Raw genomic sequence first — 21,504 nt, forward strand, 5'->3', positions numbered from 1 at the left:
TAATAAGTTTGTTATTAATTTAGCAGTCTCTGCTCAGGTGTCTAGAATTATGAATGAACTGTTACTGAAAGTATTTGCTTTTTTTCACCTCTCACACATATGCAAGAGCCTTCATGTGTATAACATATTAAACTGCCGTGAGGCAGAGCCACAAGACTGAAATTGGAAGCTTAATCCACAAAAGGAAATTATTTCTGTTTGTGATAAAACTCACAGAAGGGGAGCCCAGCTATCCCTATTCTTACTCTGTTTCTCCCGATTTGAAAAACTGCATCAGTACTTCCAAAGCTTTAATTCTAATGTTTGCTTCATCTGCTTTTGTCTTGGGGTGCTTTAAAGAAATGCACCTCCTCACAAAAAAAAAGGACTTCCATGGCCTACAGAAAAATGGTCATCAGTCACTTGTGCAGAAAAGAATGGGAAAGAAACTCATCATTTTAGGGGTAAATTGTTTGGTAAGTGGGAGAAGGAATAAGGAGTAACATGACCACAACCCCACCACTTTTGAAAATATTTTTGGCATTGAGTGGACTTTTTTTACAAAAAAAATCACTACTAGCTCAGCTACAACAAAATTGGTAAATATTTTAATAATTTTTTTAAAAAGTAAAAAACATTTCTTTGATTTTCACTGCAGTAGGACCTTTGAGTTTTAATTTTGTTGAAAATTTTCAAACCAATCATAAAAATAATCTCAAAATTTGTCTATCTTTTAAATTACAAATATTATTTCACCTGAAAGCTTTCAGTTACATGCAATGTGTATTTTGTTTAGTTCTTGCATGGCAGACAGCTTTCCTCAGGTGAAAAGGAAAGGAAATTATCCAGACAAGCTGCCCTTGCTAGTGAGGCAGCCTCAGGTTTGAAGTGCAGTTTTTAGTGAGACTGTTTCTGCTCAGGACATATCCCTGTCATTAACAACCATATCTTCCCCCTTGTGATTGTACATGGGAGCTTTGGAAATTATACTGCAAGTACATCACCAGAACACTGCAATTACACAGCACACACTAAAAATAATCATTGTTTGACCTTGTCTGTGTTATATATTCATTTAACCTCAAAATTATAAGCTGTTTTAGTATGTTCTTGCATTGATTTAAGCTCTGGGTTTCTTTAAAAATCTCCGGATTTCATTTAATTCAAGTTAATTAGAACTTTAGGAAAGCTTAATGAGGTTGTAATTAAACATGCTAGAATATCTTCTGCAGTAAACTTCTCATGATGAGTTCTACAAGCTAATAACCACCCTAATTAGAATGACATCCTTATTTATTCCATTTTTAGTTTTGGATTTATAAGTACACTGATCTGTCTGAATAAATTTTCTTACCTGATACAAGCCTCTTGCCAAGATCCTACTTCCCCCCAAATTAACCAGTTCCCATGATATTAATTTGTTTCTTCAGTACATAAATACTGCAAAATGTACTAAAAATGTCAGCTTGTACAATGTTGTATTTAAAATTCCAGATGAACCCACATTCTGAGGTTATTGCAGCTGTTCCCTCTGAAACCTCTGTGAAAATTCAGTTCCTTTTTGTAGAGGAGAAAAAGAATGACTAATAAGTATTAAGGGGACTAAAAGCAAATAAAGTAGTAAAGAGAGCATCTTTCTGTATTTAAAAATACATTAAAATGGAGTCATGTAACAACCCTTAACTTCCACACCTACTATTACTGCTGATTTATGATTTATGACTTACTGCTAAACTTGCATTGTGCAAACATTTAGCTCCAAGCCACATTAGCCAAAAAAATGTCCTCAAAAGGATTTTTTTTTTCTTTTTTCTTGAAGGAAAATGAGGGCAAGGGTTGTCTCACCAGTTTTTTGTCTCCAAAAAATTATTTATTCACAACACTGAAAAAAACACCAATACCTGAATTAAAAGGTTGATCCAGCTCTACCATACTGCAGTGTTGCTTTCCCCTTATGCTTGAAATATAGGTATTTATATTTTATATTAAAATATTAATAAATTAAAATAAACAATTTATACTAAGCTTGAGAATTAATACACCACAATGAAGATTCCCTCTTTTTACAATCGCTATTTACTCAGATGTATGTACTGATTATGCTGTTTTGATAAGAGCAACTAGGCATATATTCCCCTGTGATAAAGAATTTTAATAAGGCCTTTTCCATTGTCTCCCTCATCCATATTCTTATAACTCTTAATGCAGATCATGATCATGCACTGCTTTGTCAAGGAAGTTCTCATATTTGGACAAACTTTAGATAGACAAGAATGAGAATAATTTGTCCTGTTTTTATTACTGATCACCTCATGGCCATTGAGTAATGTCCAGAACAAGTTCAATTTCACCTGACAGTTCCCCACAAACTGAGTTTACACATAATATAAGGAGAAAAAAAGCCCAAGTGATTAGTCCATTTTAGAGATAAGTTCAACTGACCTTTTCATCAGAAAAATGCAAAAAACAATACAGAAATGATTAGTAATAATTATGACTGGTCTAGAGATTTTCTTTTGTCAGGAGTAAAAATTGATGGTTTTGTTTCCTCCACTTATGGCTCCTAGAAACTGATTTCAGAAAGAGATCCAACAGCTCTTCTCCTCCTCTTTCCCAAGAGAAGGATAGTAGGATACTCATTTCCCACCAAAAGCTAAACAAAATGGGATTTCCTTTCATCAGCTGCTCAAGTAGGAGTCAGAATTCCTGAGTATGGAGGTGTTCTATTTCCCAAAATTACTGCCAGAAGGAAGTGCTGGAGCACAGGCAGGATTTGGGGAGGATTTCCCTTTTCCTTATGCCTTGGGAGAAAAAGGACTCAGTTTGGGAGGCACTTGACATCTGGAAACATGGACTGGCAGAAGCTGCAGCGAGACGTGCTACAAGGGAAAACCAATTTGCTGGCACTTTCAGATGATACATCTCCCACAAATCCCCACTTCCCAGGGACAACAAACAGGGACAAATGTGAGGCTGAGACCGAGGGAAGCAACAGCCTGGTCACAGACAAAAAGGGGAAAGAAAGACAAAGGGAGTGCCACAAGAGACAAATGACCTTTCCCTCCTTGAAGAATGAGAAATGAACATTAGGAAGGATGATTTGAGTGAAGATTTAGGCCCTATTTTAGGCAAGGATTCATCAAGGCAGGATTTATTCAATTCTTTCACTCAAAGTGAAATTTGTTTCTGTTTCAAAGCCCAGGCAAGTGTGTAGGAGAGAGACCCTTCTCCACTCCATAATCCACGAGGTATCTTAGCAAATGTTATGGATCTAAGGGCTGAAAGAGCAGCTACTGTTCCCCTAACACCTGGATTTCACTATAGATACAGGATGCTTCCAACAGATGCTGGCTTTAGATTTCAAAGGATCTTGTGTAGACTTCTAAGCAGAGCAGATGGTTAAATATCAAAATATCCAGAAAGACTCAGTTTCTTAACCCTTTGGTGGGCATCTAAAATGAATTTCCATCTTAAACACCCTTGTCAGTGCTGTGTGTCAGTAAACCTAATCTTTGCTTTCAAATGCAGAAGCCATATTAATAACAACTCTAAGTAGATTAGAGTGGGAAAAGTCACCTTCCAGCATCAAAGCACAAAAGCTAAGTACTGTGCCATTTCTGGTTTACATAATGCTTATTTCAACTATTATTATTATTATGTTTTATCTATGGGTAGCTCATTGCCACTTATCTCTGGCACTGTCTTCAAGAACTGCAAATGAAAACACCAAGAAGGTGCTGTGAAGAGAATATTCCTACAAGCCAATGTGCTTTGAATTCTTCCTGCAAGCAATTCAGAGGATTGCCTAACACCAATCCGCTTCCACTTTGACCATTACATCCATTGTGTGGGAACTCAGCACAGCAGTCCTGATGTGCAGAGTCACCGAGACAACCCTTGGGGGACTCGGAGGTCCTGGAACGTTGCCAGAAGTGTTTGGTGGTTAGACTTTGATCCTGCACGGGAAACAACACCTGTATGAGGATGGGAGGATCACACGGGGATAAATGGTGAAGAGATAGATTAATTATAGTGTGAAACACAGGTTTTAGAATCTCGGTACGGGGAGATTCTAGGGGGACAAGATGGAGGAATTAGGGCGTGTCCTGTCCTTCTTCTTCTTGTCATCCATCTTCGATGGTGGTGGTGGCACTTTGAGATTGGTTCTTACTGAATGTGCACTTGTCAATAAGGGTGAAAGGTATTGGGGAGAAAAGGTAAATATCTTACACATAGTTTTTGGTATAAAGATAAGTGACCGCCCCGAGGGCAGTCAATGTGCTCATGGCTAGCTTGCTGTGCGGACCTCTGTCAGGCCGGGAGAAAATATTGTAGATAAGAATTAATAAACAACACTGAAGACCGAAAAACCTGAAGACTCCTTTCGTCCTTTGGAGCGCAGGCTGTCCCAAGGCCATCCCGAGCCTTTCCAGGCCATTAAAACAGCCGAGACGGGACACCATTGCTATTATTATGTGTTATGAATCATCCCACAGAATCAAGACATTAAAAAATAGCTTAAAAGCCCTACACTTGAAGAGTCTGTTTCTGCAGGGGGAAGACCTGAGACATCTTTGCAACAGCTGAGTAATATGACAGATTTCATAAGTAGTCCTGGTGAGATACAGTGCTCTCATTGCTCTGGCATCAGCACAGATTATGGCTGGGCCTAATGGTCTCAAATAACAACTGCGCACTATACTCACTCTGCACTGAATTCTGCAGCTAAAATACATTATTATTGATGCATTCCAACTCTCACTTTATGAACTTTTTCTAATACATGAGTGTATTTCATAGACAAGAGAGACTCATTAGGAAGGAACACTTGTTGCAGTCAAGAGATTTCCCTATTTCTGTTAACATTTGTTTTCATTAGGGCAAAGTTGCTCTGTGTGTTGAGCAACCTGCTGTTTATCACCATGTAGACATAAGAACTCCTGATTAAATATGAATTTAGGCAAAATATTAACTGCAAGAAGGGAAAAATAAAATAATTAGCTCATCTGGAAATGCTTTATCCCTGCTCACACACACAGCCCCCACACTTGAGGACAAAAGAACTTTCACACATCCTCCTTTTATTCCTTCTCCTTTTGCATGCTATCAAAACATGGTTTTGAAGACAACTTTTAGCACATCTAACTTTTAGATCTTGAAATATTGCTTCTACTGTGCTTCTCTCCAAGGTTTGCTTGGATGTGGTTCACTATTGCTCAATAAATCGTTGTTGTGTGACCGTTCTGTTGTCAAAGAATCCTTCAGAGAAGCCCAGTGACATCATTCTCAGGATGCTGCTGGCAGAATTGAAAAGCTACATCCTCCTTGGTGCTAGAAAAGTACTGCTAGACTATTCTGAGCTGGAAGGGACCCACCAGGATCATCCAGTTAAGCTCCTGGCCCTACACAGACACTCCAACAATCTTACCCTGTGCATCCCTGAGAATGTTGTCCAAAGGCTCTCTCATTCAGAGAATTAACCAAGAGTAGGTGAGAATGTGGATCAAAACATCCCAACTCCATGTTTCCTGAATGCAATTTCTGGAAACTAAAGAAATGCAATGATAAGACTCATATTTCAAACCAGCACACTGCTGTTAGCATTGGGATCTAGATGCAAATTCTCAGCCTTCACGTGTTAAGAAATCTTTTATTCACCAGAAGTGGCTGATACAAAGAAACCTGATCACTAAGCATGAAGGACAGGGATGCATTATTACATGGAAACACTGCCTCTAAGTCCCCTCAGTGATAAATTAATAATTTAGACATATACTGGACTAGATATATATATTTTTCAGAAATAAAACTTGAGGGTTCTTTTTACCTCCTTTTATGGGTCTAAGGATATATACTGAAAGCTTAGAGTCTTGTTTTCTGACGTTGCTCACAGTGACTTACATTGCAGGTAATATAATTTCCTAAATAAACATCAACTTTAACATAATTCTAGCCCTTAGAAGTTGCTGTTTTAAATAATTCAGAAGTAAACTCTATTTGGATACATTTTTATTTTTCAAGCAATTTATTTTAAGTAATGAACGAAGAGGGAAAACCACAGTTCATGCTTTGGAGAGCCAAGGTAAGTTGTACTGAAGATTTCTGTCTAGAAGGGAGTTTAGGAATGTGCAACAGGGATCATAAAGAACTAGAGGAGTCAGGCAGAGCCTGCCAGGAAGAGTAATTTCTTTCTCCTGTAGCTGTTTGTCAGCTGAATCAACTCTCCACAACTTCTCCCTGTCTTCCACTCCTTTAAAGAACAGTAAAATGAAGAAGCTCCCATGATTACAAATGCTTTGAGCTGAGAGCATGGAGCCCTTCCTGGCAGGGCTGTGTCCTGGCACCCTTGGCAGCACAGCATCTGTTGCAGTCACATCCCATCAGCTGCAGGCACTGACCCAGTTCCTCAGCTTGTGGCTCTGTTCCCCAAATAGAAGAGATGCAAATCTGTCTCAGCTTAGTGGCATCTCCAGAGAGCTACATCATATATATTTAATTAGAATCAAAGTAATTTTAGAACTCTTGCTGTTACAGATTTTTTTTCCTATTTCATGAAATGTGTAATCCTAAATTAACTTTAAGGGATATTGGGGTTTTTTTTCATTCTTTGGGAGCACATTTTGCCTTTGTATGTCTGTAGATAAGGCTTCCATGTGAATTCTGTTAAATAAAAAAATCTAATTTTTATTAACATATTGCCTCTCAGATCTTCATGACTCATAAGTCTGATGGAAACATGCAGATGCAGCTACAGAGCTCAAGTTCAGAAAAGCCTTCTCATAGAAAATGAGACTTAAAACATCATATGCCCTCAAAAATATAATCAGGATTCTTAAAATCCTTGTGGGTCCTAAGTTCACTGAAGTAAAGAGGAAAATTGCCTTTGATTTGAGCAGGCTTAGAATTAGAGTAAATTATCTATGGCTCTCACTGTTTTCTTCCTGTCCCATGAATTCCCCGGGCAACAAGGCTACTCCTTTGACTACAAAAGATGGACTTTATGGAAATAGGAGCAGCTAAAGAATATTCAATGCACTTTATTATGTTGAGGTTATTCATGTCCCCAAATGAATGGTGTGCTGGATGCTGAAATAACTTCACTGCAATTAAACCAGAAAGATATATTCATTCAACGTTTACCACATAACATATATTTTTAGAATAATTAGCTCATTTAGTATACTTCTATTTTCTGATTAATTTATGTCTCCTTGATTAATTTAATGGCTTTTCTCTCTCTTCTATATCATTAAAACTCTACCAAGATATATTAAAAGTAAAAGCTAAATAAAAGTCTAAATTTTTTCCATTAGTTCGTTCTGGTTCTCATTTTCTTTTCCAAGTTTGCCTACCAGTGACCAGGACACACTTAGGTTGCTCTTTTTTCATCATTTTTTAACAGGAAAAATAGTGCCTAAGAAAGCCATTCTCCCTCTTTAGCTAAGTGAAATGATACATTAAATATATAAATAACTAACTGGTATTTGACATGGCCCTATTTCAGTGCAGATACACTGGTGCCACACATTCTGTCTGGCTCAGTAAATCCTAAATCATGCCCATGCCTTTGGATGTCAAGGCACTATTAATTAAAATTTCCCTCGAGGAGGGCTTTTAACTCCTAGATAAAGGAATTAGTAGAACAGCTGCCAAATTTTCCAAAGGCTTCAGCTCTGGAGGTACTGTCAACTTAACCAAAGACTAAAGAACCTGGACAAAGAGCAGCTCAGTTGGTGCCTCAGCTGAGTTATGTGTTCTTGCTCTCCCTGCTTTCAGCCACAACCCATCAGAGCCCCTTACTCTGAATAAATTTGGAAGAATCCTGTACTGTTGCATGAACCAGTTTCAGTCTCCACATCACAATGCAGTTTTCAAACATTTTGTTTCTCCTCCTGCCTTGTGCTGATCTCCCACTCTCAGTGTGGGTGAGAAATTAATTCAACACACTGGGATTTTCTTCCTTTGAAAACAAACATCCCTTCCCTCTCTGTGAAAAGCTCAGGTCTTTTTAAAAGCTATTTTTAGTGGTTGCCCTAACAACTTGCAGTGTCCTCAGGAAGGTTGCTGCTATGCTTAGTTTGCCATCTCCCATAAAAAACATGTAATCCCCCTTTCATTCTTTGAGTCTTAAACTTTTATTTTGTGCTGTATTTATAGAGCAGGGACAGAGCATGGTGCACAGTCTGCATCTGGGAGGCTTCAAAGAAATCTGAGTGATGACAGCCTTAAGTGCTCCAACACTGGCTGGTAATTGAGGGGAAACTCAAGTGAAAGAAGAGAGAAAGAGCTCTCAAAGTACGTTCTTTAGCCTGGATTGTGTCAAGAAATCGCTGTTAGTTTTTGAGATAAATGTAGCAATAAAGGGAAGCAGACTGGATATGCTGGGACTTCCAGGGACTGGGTTGGTTTATCTAAGCTGGAAATGATCAGCTAATTCAGATCATGCCACATTCCCTTCGAGCTCCCTGGAATTACATCCTTTGCTGTCTCCTTCCTTCTCTCTTGGTATTAAGGAAGGCAGGATGTTTAACAGGAAGACCTGATCTTGCAATAATTGGTGTTCACAAGAATGCTTTGTGCACCAGATTAAATAAAGCTAGAAGTTCTTGCAAATTAAGTCTCCATGAATATGAAGTTAGGTGAACCAAAATATTGTGTAAAGAAGAAATAAAACCCTCTGACTTCTAAAATTTCCGAAGCGTAGAAACCAGCAATAAAATCCTATCAAGGAAAAGTAGCAGAGATTTACAAAAAACAAGAATCAAGTAACAAAAGAAGAAAAGATGTTTGCACAGAAATACAAGCAATATCCAAAAAGTATCTGGTGCTGAAGCAATGTTCTAACAGTCCACTGAAGCATTCATTGCATGGTAAAAAATCTAAACCCAAACAAGAAAAACAAGTTAACGTGGTCTTAATACCTTTCTTGGCCAAACAATTGCTCATGTGAAGCATTGAGGTGAAAAACAATGCCAAACACTATCCTGACCCAATTATCTGGATAAATGCTGATTACAAAGTTTAAAAGAGATTCTCAAAGCTATAAGGCAGAAAAACCATTTTGACTAGCCAGCACCTGTTCTGCCCTCTGATTTGATTTATCATGAACTCACCAAACAGTGGGAGAATAAATAGATAAAAGAAAGTCAGATTAGAGACTGGTAGAAGGAAACACTATTTTACAAGTGCTGCCAAATTATTGAATACAAATCTATAGGTGATATGCAAAAGAAGGTGCTTTCAAATAAGCCACCAAGCATTTAGAATTCCAGGGTATTTGAAGAGAAACTCCTTCAGGAAAAGTCTTTCAATTTTCATTTCTCAGGAAACAAATATAAGAAATAATGTTGTTTGGGTTCCTTCAAGGAAATATATTTATTTTCAGAGCCTGAAATATTTCCTGAAGTGGTATCTGATCATTCTCCTTTGTGTCGCTGTTATCAGTACTGCTAAGAACTGCAGAACAAGGACAGTTTTGATTTGAATATATCTAATATGTCCTGCCCAGTAAGAAATTAGATCTCTGCCCTCAAAATTCTCCTCTTGGGAGTTCCAAATTCAGGTAAGGAGAAAGAAAACATATTCCATATTACTGCCATTCCTTAGCTCCCATCCCTTCCACCTCAGGTGTTGTTTCCCTCAGATTGTGAGGTGACTGGGACACAAGAAGGGGCACCAAGACAATTCCTCATTCACTGAACCCAGTGCCAACCACTATTTCATGAACTCAGAACAAGATCAGGAATTAATACCCACCATTGCTGTGCCTCTCACAGCTGTGCTTTCTAATCCATAGAAGTAGAAAGATATGCAAGTGGAGTTTAAGAACATGAACCTTCTTGGCACATTATGTGTGATTAAAAATGTACAAAGTGTGCGAGATGAAGAAACAAGTAAAGACAGGCAGTGGTTTGGAAAATGTAATAGTTTCATTAAGAGGAATTAGTAAGTGGATTTAGAAAGAACAAAAGGAAGAAACGGAGGTGACCTTGAAGTCAAACTGTCTGTTCACCATTTATATGAACAGGAAAAGGAACAAAAACACAACTCTACTCATTAACAACTGAGCTGTGGTCAGTCACTAACCAAAAATGATACTTAGTTACTACAGAAATTTCTCAGATCTAAAGGCACTTAAAAGCTGGAGTTTCATACATGTTGGAGACTGTCCCTAAAGCTGAATTTGTCTATACTTGTTTTAGTTCATTTGCTCTATGCAAAATTGTTTCAAATTGTTGTTTTCTAGGGTGAGGCTAATTATAGGATCATATAGAACACTCTGATGTTGCTTTTTTCTTTCATGAGTTATACCATTATAAACACAATCGCCCCAATACATAGGAGAAATATACAGAGGGCACCTACTAAAAGGCAGGAAATCAATACTTTAAAAAAAATAATTGAAAAAAAATTGTTTCACTTGAAGTTTGCCCTTTTTTCTCTCTCTTTATAAAACTAGCTTTTGCAGTATATATATATATATATATATATATATATATACCCTAGGGAAATAAAAGGGTTAATTTCTCATTGTCTTCAGAACTATTTTATGCCTTGCTAGAGTCAACGCTAAATTTGAAACAGAACATTTCTAGCAGCCATGGAGCACAAGATTTGGCATAAAGATCTGATGGAAAAGTTGATGCCTTTTATATGGAAGTGCTGATACAGACAAATGGAATCCCCTGTCTAAATTTTCAGCCAGCCCTACAAAGTGCACATTCTAGCCAAAATACAGATGTTAGATTAAAAGCTCTCATCATACCAGGAGCCACAAGGTTTCAGGTTCATGTCTGATTTTATTCCAAATAGAAAAAATCCCCCCAAAACCAACCAATGTTGGTTTTATAAATGTCTCTGTTCCTTATCTCTGGCAAGCAATGATTGATTATTTTAACATCATTATTTATATCAGTAACTTTTACCTCATGTCTTTGAAGAAGTGGAACACCACTGGTATCAAGAAAATACATTTCTGTATAATTGTGTCTATTTTAGTTTGTTCTAAGGAACAAATCATTCCATGGCCCAGCCCCAGAACACTTTTAGAGCTACATTTAGAACCAGAGTCATCCTAGGGACTTCACCTTTTCCATGACAATTAGACAGACATGTCAACTTGCACTTTTACTGGCTTTTTCTCTTTTCATATTAAAACATATTTTCCAGGTTTTCACCAATTCTTTCCGGCTGCGTAAGCTGTTAACAGAGTGTGTGGGGAGGGTTTTATGCTGAAGAATCTCTCACTGCAAGGAATTAAGTGAACCAAGTCACCAGACCAGAACTAAACTCATGGTTGTATTTGCACATTTACATCACTAAACAATCCAGTGATCTATCTTTAACAATAACTCCTGTATATAACATGCAAAAAGTAAAAAACAAAACCCAGAGATAACCAAGGTTTTAGCTAATCAGTCTCTCCATGAGATACAGAACTGAAGAAGATTAAAATTATTGGAAAGTAAGTGTCTGTATTAAAATGTAGAAATAGACATGAATTCATTAACCAAACCAGCTCATAAGACATTCCTGAATATTCCTTTCTTACTTTTATTTTGTATTCTTTTTCTTCCTAAAACTTGTATTCAGGAAGTGGAATGGGTATGGACAATATGTAATTTCCTGTAAGGAAAAAAAAGGCTGAGGGAATTGGGATTGTTCAACCTAAAAAGGAGAAGGATGTGTGGGGAACTCACACCCCCTTCCAAAGTCTGAAGGGGCTACAGGGAAGGCAAAGAGGGACAATTTATCAGGAACTGGAGTGACAGGACAAGGAGGAATGACTTCATATTGGCAGAGGACAGGTCTGGATGGGATATTAGGAGGAAATTGTTCCCTGGGAGGGTGGGGAGGCCCTGGCACAGAATGCCCAGAGAAGCTGTGGCTGCCACTGGATCCCTGCAGTATCCAAGGCCAGCCTGGATGGGGCTTGGAGCAGCCTGGGACAGTGGGAGATGTTCCTGCCATGGCAGGGGTGGAATGAGATGGGCTTTAAGGTCCCTTTCAACCCAAACCATTCTGTGTTTCTATAAAGTATTTCACTGCACTGCCAGCACATGTTTGCAGAAGGACACTTAAATGCCCTCAGATCACAAACCAGCTTGGAAAAGGCCCTTATAAAGGACAAATTCTAACCAAAATACTTTGATTTCCATATGTTAAACTCTCAGCATTTTTTTCATTGCTTGTCAAAAAAGAAAAAAAGAGAAGGTGTTTCTATTTCCTCCACTGCAGCCAAGACTGTGTAAGGGGTCTCATCGCACCTGTGCACTGTATTTCATATTCTTCCAAGTTCCCAAGAAGTGAATTTTCCCACAAGTCATTACATTTAGGCATTTCTGCTTCCATTTTAACTCCTATTTCATGGGAGGGGAAAGCATTAGCCTTTAGAGTTTAAACTTTATTGGAATGCCAAAGGAGGTAATGAAACTTAGGCACAAACCAATAATGCCAGGGAAGCCAACAAGAGAAGAATGCTAAAAATCAGTCATGCAGATGCTGTTTTCTTTTACAGTAATGTCTATAGATAAATTTATATGCAATAGAGCACACACATAAAAAGTTAAGGTGAAAGAATGAATTCCAATCTTGTTTTTGTTGTAGAACTTCATTGTAGGCAAAAAGTAACACATAATAAAATATTGAAAGCCAGTTGAGGAAAACATAATAGCAAACTACACAAATAAATTCCTAAAGTGATTCTTTGAACTGAAGCAGAATTGCCAAGCTGAATTGTGGATTGTCCTGGTTTAGGGCAAATTTGGTAGAGAATCTCCAAAGGAGGGCCCCTCCAGAAAGCAAACCCACACTGCCCCTCCCCCCAACCGGTTCGGGAAGAATTCCTCAGAGAGAAGTGGAAAGAACCTGTTTATTTAACAGACACAGCACCCCCCAGGTAGTTGCTGATTCTTAGTACAGAATTTAAATGTTAGCTTAACATACAGTATCCAACTATTTCTTCTTTTTTCATTTTGATAAGTTCCTCATCTGTATAAAAGCACATGCTCTTTTCATTGACCAGTGATTAAATATTTGTTCATTTAATAATACTTAATTCATGGATGAAAAATGTTTATTTGCCTGTTACACGTGTAGGATTTGCTCCTATTGCAACTGAATTCAATGCCTTTGACCCTTTGAAGCCCTCTAAAAGTACAATTAATGTAATCTTCTCGCTAGCTCTCTATTCCTGCTTTGTCTGGTTTATTCAAATTCATCATCTTTCAAGCAATTCTACTGAGCGTGTTATCTCAGCTCCTTAGGGGAAGCTCTTATGGGAGCAAATACCTTGCCACTTAATTACATTCCAGGAAATTATTAGATTGCACTCTCCAGTTTATCTTGTAAGGAAAAAAGGCGACTCTGGATATTTTGTTTATGAATTTCATATGCATGACAGGTCACCTGTTTGATACAGGTTTGCTTTACAGTAAGGAGTTCAATTAAAAGAGATTGGGAGTGATAAAGCCACCTGAAGAACTCAAAGAGCTCTCAGAGCCTCCCTGTTCTCACACACGGTTTTATTCTCCCCTCTACGACCCCAGGATAAAAAAGAACATGAAATTTCAAAAGGGATATAGGAAGATAATTTGAACGGGGTCTCGAAGCTCCTTAGAGTGAGGGCGCCAGTAGAAACACCTCATTATAAAATCAATAAAGTCCCACAGACACTTCAGTGAACACTCTGCTTTCTCCCTTTTAATAATAGGTTTTCATATTGCATTTTATCAACTATACTAGGAAATACATATATTAATATTTTCATTACACCTCCCATCCTGTACTACATTCTTCTGGATTTGCAGGTAAATAGCCCTTTTTATTTCTTCTGAAAAACCTGATTATTTATCAGTCTGAACCACTACCCCACTGTCCCAGAGGAAATCACTGGCCAAACTCATAGAGTCCTGTCAGACTAATATAGTTTGTATAGTTTGAGGCTATGACCTATGAAACAGGTTCGTGTAATCCCTTATAAAGGGAAATTGCAGCAGCAAAATCAGTTCCACAATGTGCACATTAAAGAATTTCTGCTGTACAGTTTGCGATTTACTCAGGATAAGCCAGAAGACAGCACAGACACAATCCAGAGTTCTCTACCTGGCTCCAAAACAGAGCTGGCTGAAGGCTTAAAATGCATCACGAATCTGTCCTGCCCTTACACAGCCCTGGGGTTTCAGAAGTGAAGCGCATTATTCTGTTCCTTGCAATATCTAATAAAAGAAAAACTTTACTCAAAGGAGCATTTCCAACCCCTTCTCCCTTACAGATGAGGGACAGAAAAGCACACAGACATTTTTGTCTGTTTTGCAGGAGTTTGAGTACAGACTTCCCATTCACCAACCATTGCTCCATCTACAACATTTGTGATGTTCACAGGAATCAAACAAAAGCTTCCAGCTGTTGCATACACCTTATCCAGAAGATTGAATTATCTGTCTATAGTCTAAAATTTTTTCTACATTTTCTTACAGTTTGTCAGATGAATTTTAAAAAACATCTCTCTATTTTCTGTTGAACAAAGTGCATTTATCTCAGGTATTCCTCTAAATTGTGGTACTGACTATGCAGCATATGTTTTACCTCAAACTGTGGCTCCCATTGGTGTTGCAGCAACACGGAATTTTTCTTGTTTGTTATTTTTGTACTATCTCTTCTGTGGCATTGGGACTCACTAAATAAGCTGAATATAATCATCTTTTAGTGTAAGATGCTTATAACAGGAAAGCTTGAGATCCAGCAATGATAATCTGCCTCTTCTCTGTCACACTGATCAATCACAGCAGCTTCCCAAAAATAATTCACACTTATGTAAATTCTGTATATAAGCAGGCAAAGAAAAAGAAGAAAACAATCTTTAAAACCTAAGAGTGTGGCAAATTCCCAAAAGAAAGACAACAAAATTGTAACATTTACACCATCACAGGAAAGGCTTATCACAGACGCATAAGAGCCCTGGGGTTCCAGCACAGCCAGGACCTGGAACTGCTGGAAAGAAGCCAGAGCAGGCACCAGGATGAGCAGAGGGATGAAGCAGCTCTGCTGGGAGGAAAGGCTGGCACAGCTGGGATTGTTCACCTGCACAGGAGAAGCTTTGGGGTGAGCTCAATGTGGCCTTACAGTGCCTGAAGGAGCTGCAGGAAAGATGGAGAGAGAGAACTGACAAGGGCTGGAGAGACAGGACACAGGGAATGGCTCCCACTGACAGAGGGCAGGGATGGATGGGATATTGAGAATTAGGAATTGTTCCTTAGGAAGGTGGGCAAGTCCTGGCACAGGGTGCCCAGAGCAGCTGTGACTGCCCCTGGATCCCTGGAAGTGTCCAAGGGTGTCGCAGACATTTTTCCATAGAAATCCTTTCTTTGGGATTGTGCATCTTCTGGGAAGCAAGGGCCCCAGAAGAAGAATGTAAACAATGATTATCAGCTGCTGTGAAATGTAGCAGGTGCCCCTGTGATTGGCTCAGCTTCCATGTTTCCAATTGGGGGCCAATCACAGAAGCAAGCTCGGGGACAGATTCCCTGGAGACAGAACTTTGTTATTCATTCTTTGCTATTCTATTCTTAGCTTAGCAGCTCTCTGCAACTTCTCTTCTTATTCTTTGTAGTATAGTTATAATGTATTATATATCATATATCAATAAATCCAGCCTTCTGATCAAGAAACAAGATTCTCGTCCTTCTCTCACCCCAGCGACCTCCTCAGGTCGCTGTAATACAAGGGCAGGTTGGACATTGGGGCTTGGAGCAGCCTGGGACAGTGAAAGATGGCCCTGCCCATGGCAGGGAGTAGAACAAGATGAGTTTAAAGCCTCTCCCAACACAGACCATTTTATGACTTTATTATATATGAGGAGAGAGTTTCATATAATTCTATTAAATCCCTCACCTCCATTTCCAGAATTTTTGCACACTTAGAGGTTGAACCACAGAAAAGTCATTGTAAATCCTAATTTATGTTGCAGTCCAGGAGGTACCTGATGTAGAATCACATTTACTCACCTTTAATAAGACTGATTATCACTTTCTGGGATAAGTGAAACTAAACAGGGCTTTTTTAAGATGTATAAGAGAACACTACAGCAATCCTGAAGGAAGAGCAAGTAACTCAATATTGGCTCCACAAGACAGAAAAAAAAGGATTGCTGCTGATTAGGGAAAATATTGGAAAATAGTGCAGGTATTACTAATCTCTTTATCAGAAGGAGTTTATTCAATTTTTAGTAATAAAGGGCATAAGTGAAACATTATCAAGTATTTTGAGAGCAATCAAAATTGCTTTTTTGTCTAGGAGGGTGAAGGCAAGATGTGATGTGAAGCTCATTTCAGCCATTTCTGCTTTTGCACCCTGCAGTTTCCATAATTAGAAGTCAATCTCATAGGGGGTTGTATGCATTGGTAAAAGGCTGTACTTTATCATTTCTAGGGAATAAGAATCTCAGGAAGGCTGGTAAGAAGTTTTCAACACAGCGAGAAGCAAGGGATATGTTGGTGTGAGGACCATGTTAACTGTTTTTCCCCTAATTCATGCTGTGTCTTAGTGCATTTTATTCCCAGTGCCAGTTTTACCCTCCCAAACTTTTCTATTGCTTCATAAAAATGGATATACAGAAAATAATATCCTGGAAACATCCCAGGTACACCCTCACACACAGCTTCCCACACCTCTGCATCTCCTAACCGCTGTGCGCCCCACCAAGAACCAATGTTTCCACAAGGATAAATTATAAATAATGCTAGAAGATGGATCATGCACTTTGCTGTTATGCTGATGGATTTGGGAGTGATTTGTTGCCATTTGTTGACTTGGTCTGGGCATGCTGGGAGAGGTTACTCAAACAACAGGGGAGGTTGTGTTTTGCATGTACAGTCAACTTAATTAATATTGGCATCATGAAGCATAAAGCAAGAGTCCCTTGGAAGAACTTTTTCTGTGAGGCATTTCTGATGTCCTTGAACAGGAGTCAGGAGATAGTTGTGCTAAAATTTTTTTTACACATTTTTACTTAATAAGAAGTCATTTATTTTCATTTCAAATCCTTTATTTAGATTTAAAATCATTGAAACAAATGGCTTTTTAATCATATAATTCTCACTCTAACAGTTTGCACTGGTTGAACACTCTTTCAGTGTGCTTTAGTTAATGATTTAAGAAACACTTTAAAAATTGAATACCATTTTCAATGAATAACAAGGTACAGGACAAGTATTTTGTTTTGTTACCTAAATAAGTATAGAAAAATAGATCTCAGAGATTATACAGAATATAGAATAATAGAATATATAATAAAGAAATAGAAGACAAATTGAGAATGTGAGCAAAAATCCTCTATGGCATCCATTAGTCTATTATGCTTATTTTCATTGAAAAACATCCCACTACAAATGAAACCATAATAACTTATTCTTTTTTTTCCCATGCATTCATGCAGTTCAGTATTCACAGGCCAGTGTTTTTTCTTAAAAAAAGATAAAGGTAGAGCCTGAGAGAATTGAAAATGTATTAATTATATATGTTCAAAATGCTCTTGAAGTATATTCGTGATATAAAAGAGAAGGATATTTTGGCCATTGAAAAATTAACCAAACATGCTAACAGTTCTTAAAGCAAGGTTGCTTTTGATTTTCAAGAGATCAAACCTATTTGCATACCAGTAATATATTGTACTTACAGCTATTGCTACATTTTGAATGATACAAAATTCTCACCCTGCTCTCCCCTCCTGACCAAATGGAATTAAAAGGCATCCTGTATCCCTCTTCATGGCCAAAATGGCACCATGCTTACAACTGTAGCTTTAGAATTAGACTTTCTTTCACTAGTTCATTTCCAACTATAATTAAGGGAAAGAGCTACTTTTGCCTTTTCAGTAGAATTATATTTTTACCCTTCAGAAAAAAAATTAAAATACTCTCTGCACTCATCTGTATGACACATAAGGCTGTAGTCTGCTTAGAGACTGTCCTTAAACTGTTAATTATTTCATTCAAAAAACAATATTATTTCTTTCTTTCAAAATATACTCAACAAGTTGAATGAAAGCTATGCCTATGGAAGCATGTGAGGTCTTTGTGGAAAACCCATCACCAAGCTGCTTATTTCTATTTTTCCCCTTAGATTTCACAACTGGGGAAAAAAATAGCAAAAGCACCTTGCCTGTACAGTGAAGGAAATCCAACATCCTGACATCTCTCCAGCCACCATTCTGCTCTTAGTCCTGATTTGAGTGGGGATAACAGTCCTGATCAATGAACCCAAACCCTGACATTTCCTAATGCCTTCCACACACAGTCACAGCCTGCCCACAAATTAGCTCTGCTGCCACTTCCAAGCCAAATAAACCCTTTTTGTGCTCTCTCCTCCTCTGCGGCCTCAGAACTCCCAACAGACACAATTTATCATCACTCCTTGTAACAGCCCCTTCTTCCTGAGGTAAAACAATTTCTAACCTAATGCTTTATCTAATTTTTTTTTCACCATCTTTTTTTTTTCTTTGGAATAATTAGAAAATGTTAAAAATATATCCATAAAAATTTATTTCTAGTTACTACTCAGCCTGTTTTACAATTATGTCTCATTTCTGTAGAGTGTCTTTAAGTAATTTAGTTCACATATTCAAGACTTTTCTCCCTTTTAATTACAGTTCCTTACAAGTCTGACCATGTTAGCACTATTTTCCATTGGATTAAGTACATTTATGGTTAATGTATGGTTAATGTAGGGTTAGCCAATATAAGTACATTGGTTAATTTTACATTTATGAGTATTACTCAGCTGTGGCTGCCCCTGGATACCTGGCAGTGTCCAAGGCCAGGTTGGACACTGGGGCTCGAAGCAGCCTGGGATAGTGGAAGGTGTCCCTGACCATAGCAGGGGTGGAATGGGATGAACTTTAAGGTCCCTTCCAAACCAAACCATTCTATGGTAGTACTTTAGTGGAATTCATAGTGAAATCCATAGAAAATTATCTGTTTTACCAATATAGTAATCCTCTTTGGAAGCCATACTTCAGCTTTTCTGCATTCTGAATGACAGAAATAAAATATATGAACCATGAAGCATTTATAAAAGGCACTTCCTTCTTTTCCTATATATCTACTTTTCATATCTGGAGCACTTAAATTGGATATATGGGGTCCATTGGGTTTTAGCTTTTAATATCCACTAAACTATTCTCTTAAATTTTCTTTCTACCAAAATAAAGGAAATTAGTTAAAATTACTAATAAAATTCTAAAGACATTTAAAAATATAGCCAGCAGTGACCCTTAGTTAGAGACTGCTTTGGGAGGCTACCTCCATCAAAATTTACAACATGAAATGAGTGAGAAGGGAAATAAGGTAAAGATAAGAAAGTCCAATAAAAGACTGCTTGGAGAACTTAATTTCACTTGGAGATAATTGTATCATCTGCATCTTAGTAATTTGGCATGTCTAGGGACAGGAAATGCAGGCCTAGTAATGAAATAAGATGTAAAGATGAGATTTTGAAAGGTTGTAGCTTTAATTCAAAGACATTTTTTGTGTAGGAAGTGCTGAATTGTGTTCTGTTACATCTGCTCTGCCTAATCCTCAGAGAAATCTGTTCTACCAGCAGCTCTTCACAGTCCTGTGATCTTTGTGAGGAGAACATGATTTAAAGCACCTGGAACAGTTTGAGTATTCTTTCATGGCAGCAGCTAGAGGAGATCCATTTCTCACTTCCTCAGAAGCCTTTTATTCTAATGCTTGTTAAACATCAATTTAAAAAATTCTAAGTTTTAACTCAGAGTTTTCATTACAAGCCATTTACAAAGTGTTTCTATCTAATTGCTGAAACTACTGTATTTTCAAAAAAAAAAAAAAAAAAGAGGAAAAAACTCATCTCTGTCTTGAAACTTCTTCAATAAACATAATGAAAAATATAATGAATAAGCATAATGAAAAAACATTATGAAAAATGAAGACTGGAAACCCTCAAGTGACTTTAGGATTGCAGGTTATCCCAACCACCTGATTTTTGTTTCACATTTTGAAGAAAAAACATTGACATCTCACACAGGAAGGGTCCAAGGCTTTAGATACCCGTGGAAGGAAATGCAGTTTTGGCTGAGGATGGGAGGGGAGAATCTGAAAGGGACTTACTTTTAAAATAACCTGGATGTACTGAGTTCCAGTTCCTGAGCATGCAGATGGGAGGTTTGGAATTGACTCCATGATAAGCAATTGCTCCTGGTTGCTTGCTGTAGTGTAGAGATTTTTGTCTGCAATTATTTAAGATGCTTAAGTAATTTAGCACCTGCAAGGACATAAAGAAAGAAATAAAGGAAATAAATGAGTACTCAGATCTATATCCTATTACATATTCTAGGTACCCTCAGGAAGGTGTCCTCGGTTGACTATATGATGCTTTTATCCCCAATCGTCGCATTCTGTTTATGTTGAATACATGGACAAATACATGAATTGGCGCCCAACGTGGGGCTCAAACCCACGACCCTGAGATTAAGAGTCTCCTGCTCTACCGACTGAGCTAGCCGGGCATTGGGGGATCTCCAATTCATGTATTTGTCCAGGTTTAGAGCAAATTTGCAGAAGAATCCCCTAAAGGAGCTCCGGTGGGAAAAGCAGATCCAATCGGCCCCTCCCCCCAACTGGTCCGGGAGGGAAAAAATACCTCCTTGGAGAAAGGTGGAACAAAACTGTTTATTAAACAATAAAACCAAAACAATGACAAACAATGAGACCCCTTGCCACTCTAAAAGAGATGACAAACTGAGAAAACCCTGGGTTCAAGCAGCAGCTCACTCAGTCTCTTATCAGTCCCTCCGGTGCTGGAATTGTTGCAGGCCAGGCCTGGCCCGGTGGGCCACAGCTGCAGCTGCCGATGCTCTCCTGGGTGTTCAGTCCAGAGCAGTTTCAAGAGGTCCAAAGAAAAAGGAAAAAAAACAGTCCAGGGAACTCCTTTGCCTCAGCTAGCTAAAAACTAACTAAAAAGCAAAAGAAGAGCTCTCTGTCTCGCTGTCTGTCCGCAGACAACACAGTCAGGAGCAGGAATGTGGAGGAGTGAGTGCAGTGTCTGAAAACAAACTGCGCGCTTCTTCTCTCCCTCCCCTTCACTCTTTGGAACACTCTTAAAGGTACAAAACTTATTATTATTCAACATAAACAGAATGAGACGATTGGGGATAAAAGCATCATATAGTCAACCCAGGACAGAAGGGAAATACAATTTATCTCCCTGTATTCTTATAGAATATGAATTGCTTCTGAATATATTTCTGTTGTTTAGCTACAATAACACAGCCACTCATGAAGTAAGATTTCACAGGATTTTCATCAAACTTATCATTGTATATGTGTGGTGATCCTGAATGCAAACTCCACTGTCTTTATCAAACTGAGGGTGTTTACTTGGATTTATTTTCCTATTTATTTTTCCCAATGAATTTCAGATGTTCCTCATTTGGGAACAGGATATTCATGAAGCCTCAGTGTAATGCATCAACTCCCAACAGAGTGAAAGACACAGAGGCTACTGAAA

At 38.2% G+C, this 21,504-nt stretch overlaps 1 non-coding gene across 1 annotated transcript; it reads right to left on the reverse strand.

Annotated features, from left to right (window-relative positions):
- Positions 1-20,430: 20,430 nt before the first annotated feature.
- TRNAK-CUU (transfer RNA lysine (anticodon CUU)) lies at positions 20,431-20,503 on the reverse strand. Its single transcript has one exon. It is a non-coding gene; the product is annotated as a tRNA-Lys (tRNA).
- Between the last annotated feature and the right edge of the window lie 1,001 nt (positions 20,504-21,504).

This window comes from Zonotrichia leucophrys, unplaced genomic scaffold (assembly GCF_028769735.1).
Source record: "Zonotrichia leucophrys gambelii isolate GWCS_2022_RI unplaced genomic scaffold, RI_Zleu_2.0 Scaffold_80_209820, whole genome shotgun sequence".
In the NCBI taxonomy this organism is placed as follows: Eukaryota; Metazoa; Chordata; class Aves; order Passeriformes; family Passerellidae; genus Zonotrichia; species Zonotrichia leucophrys.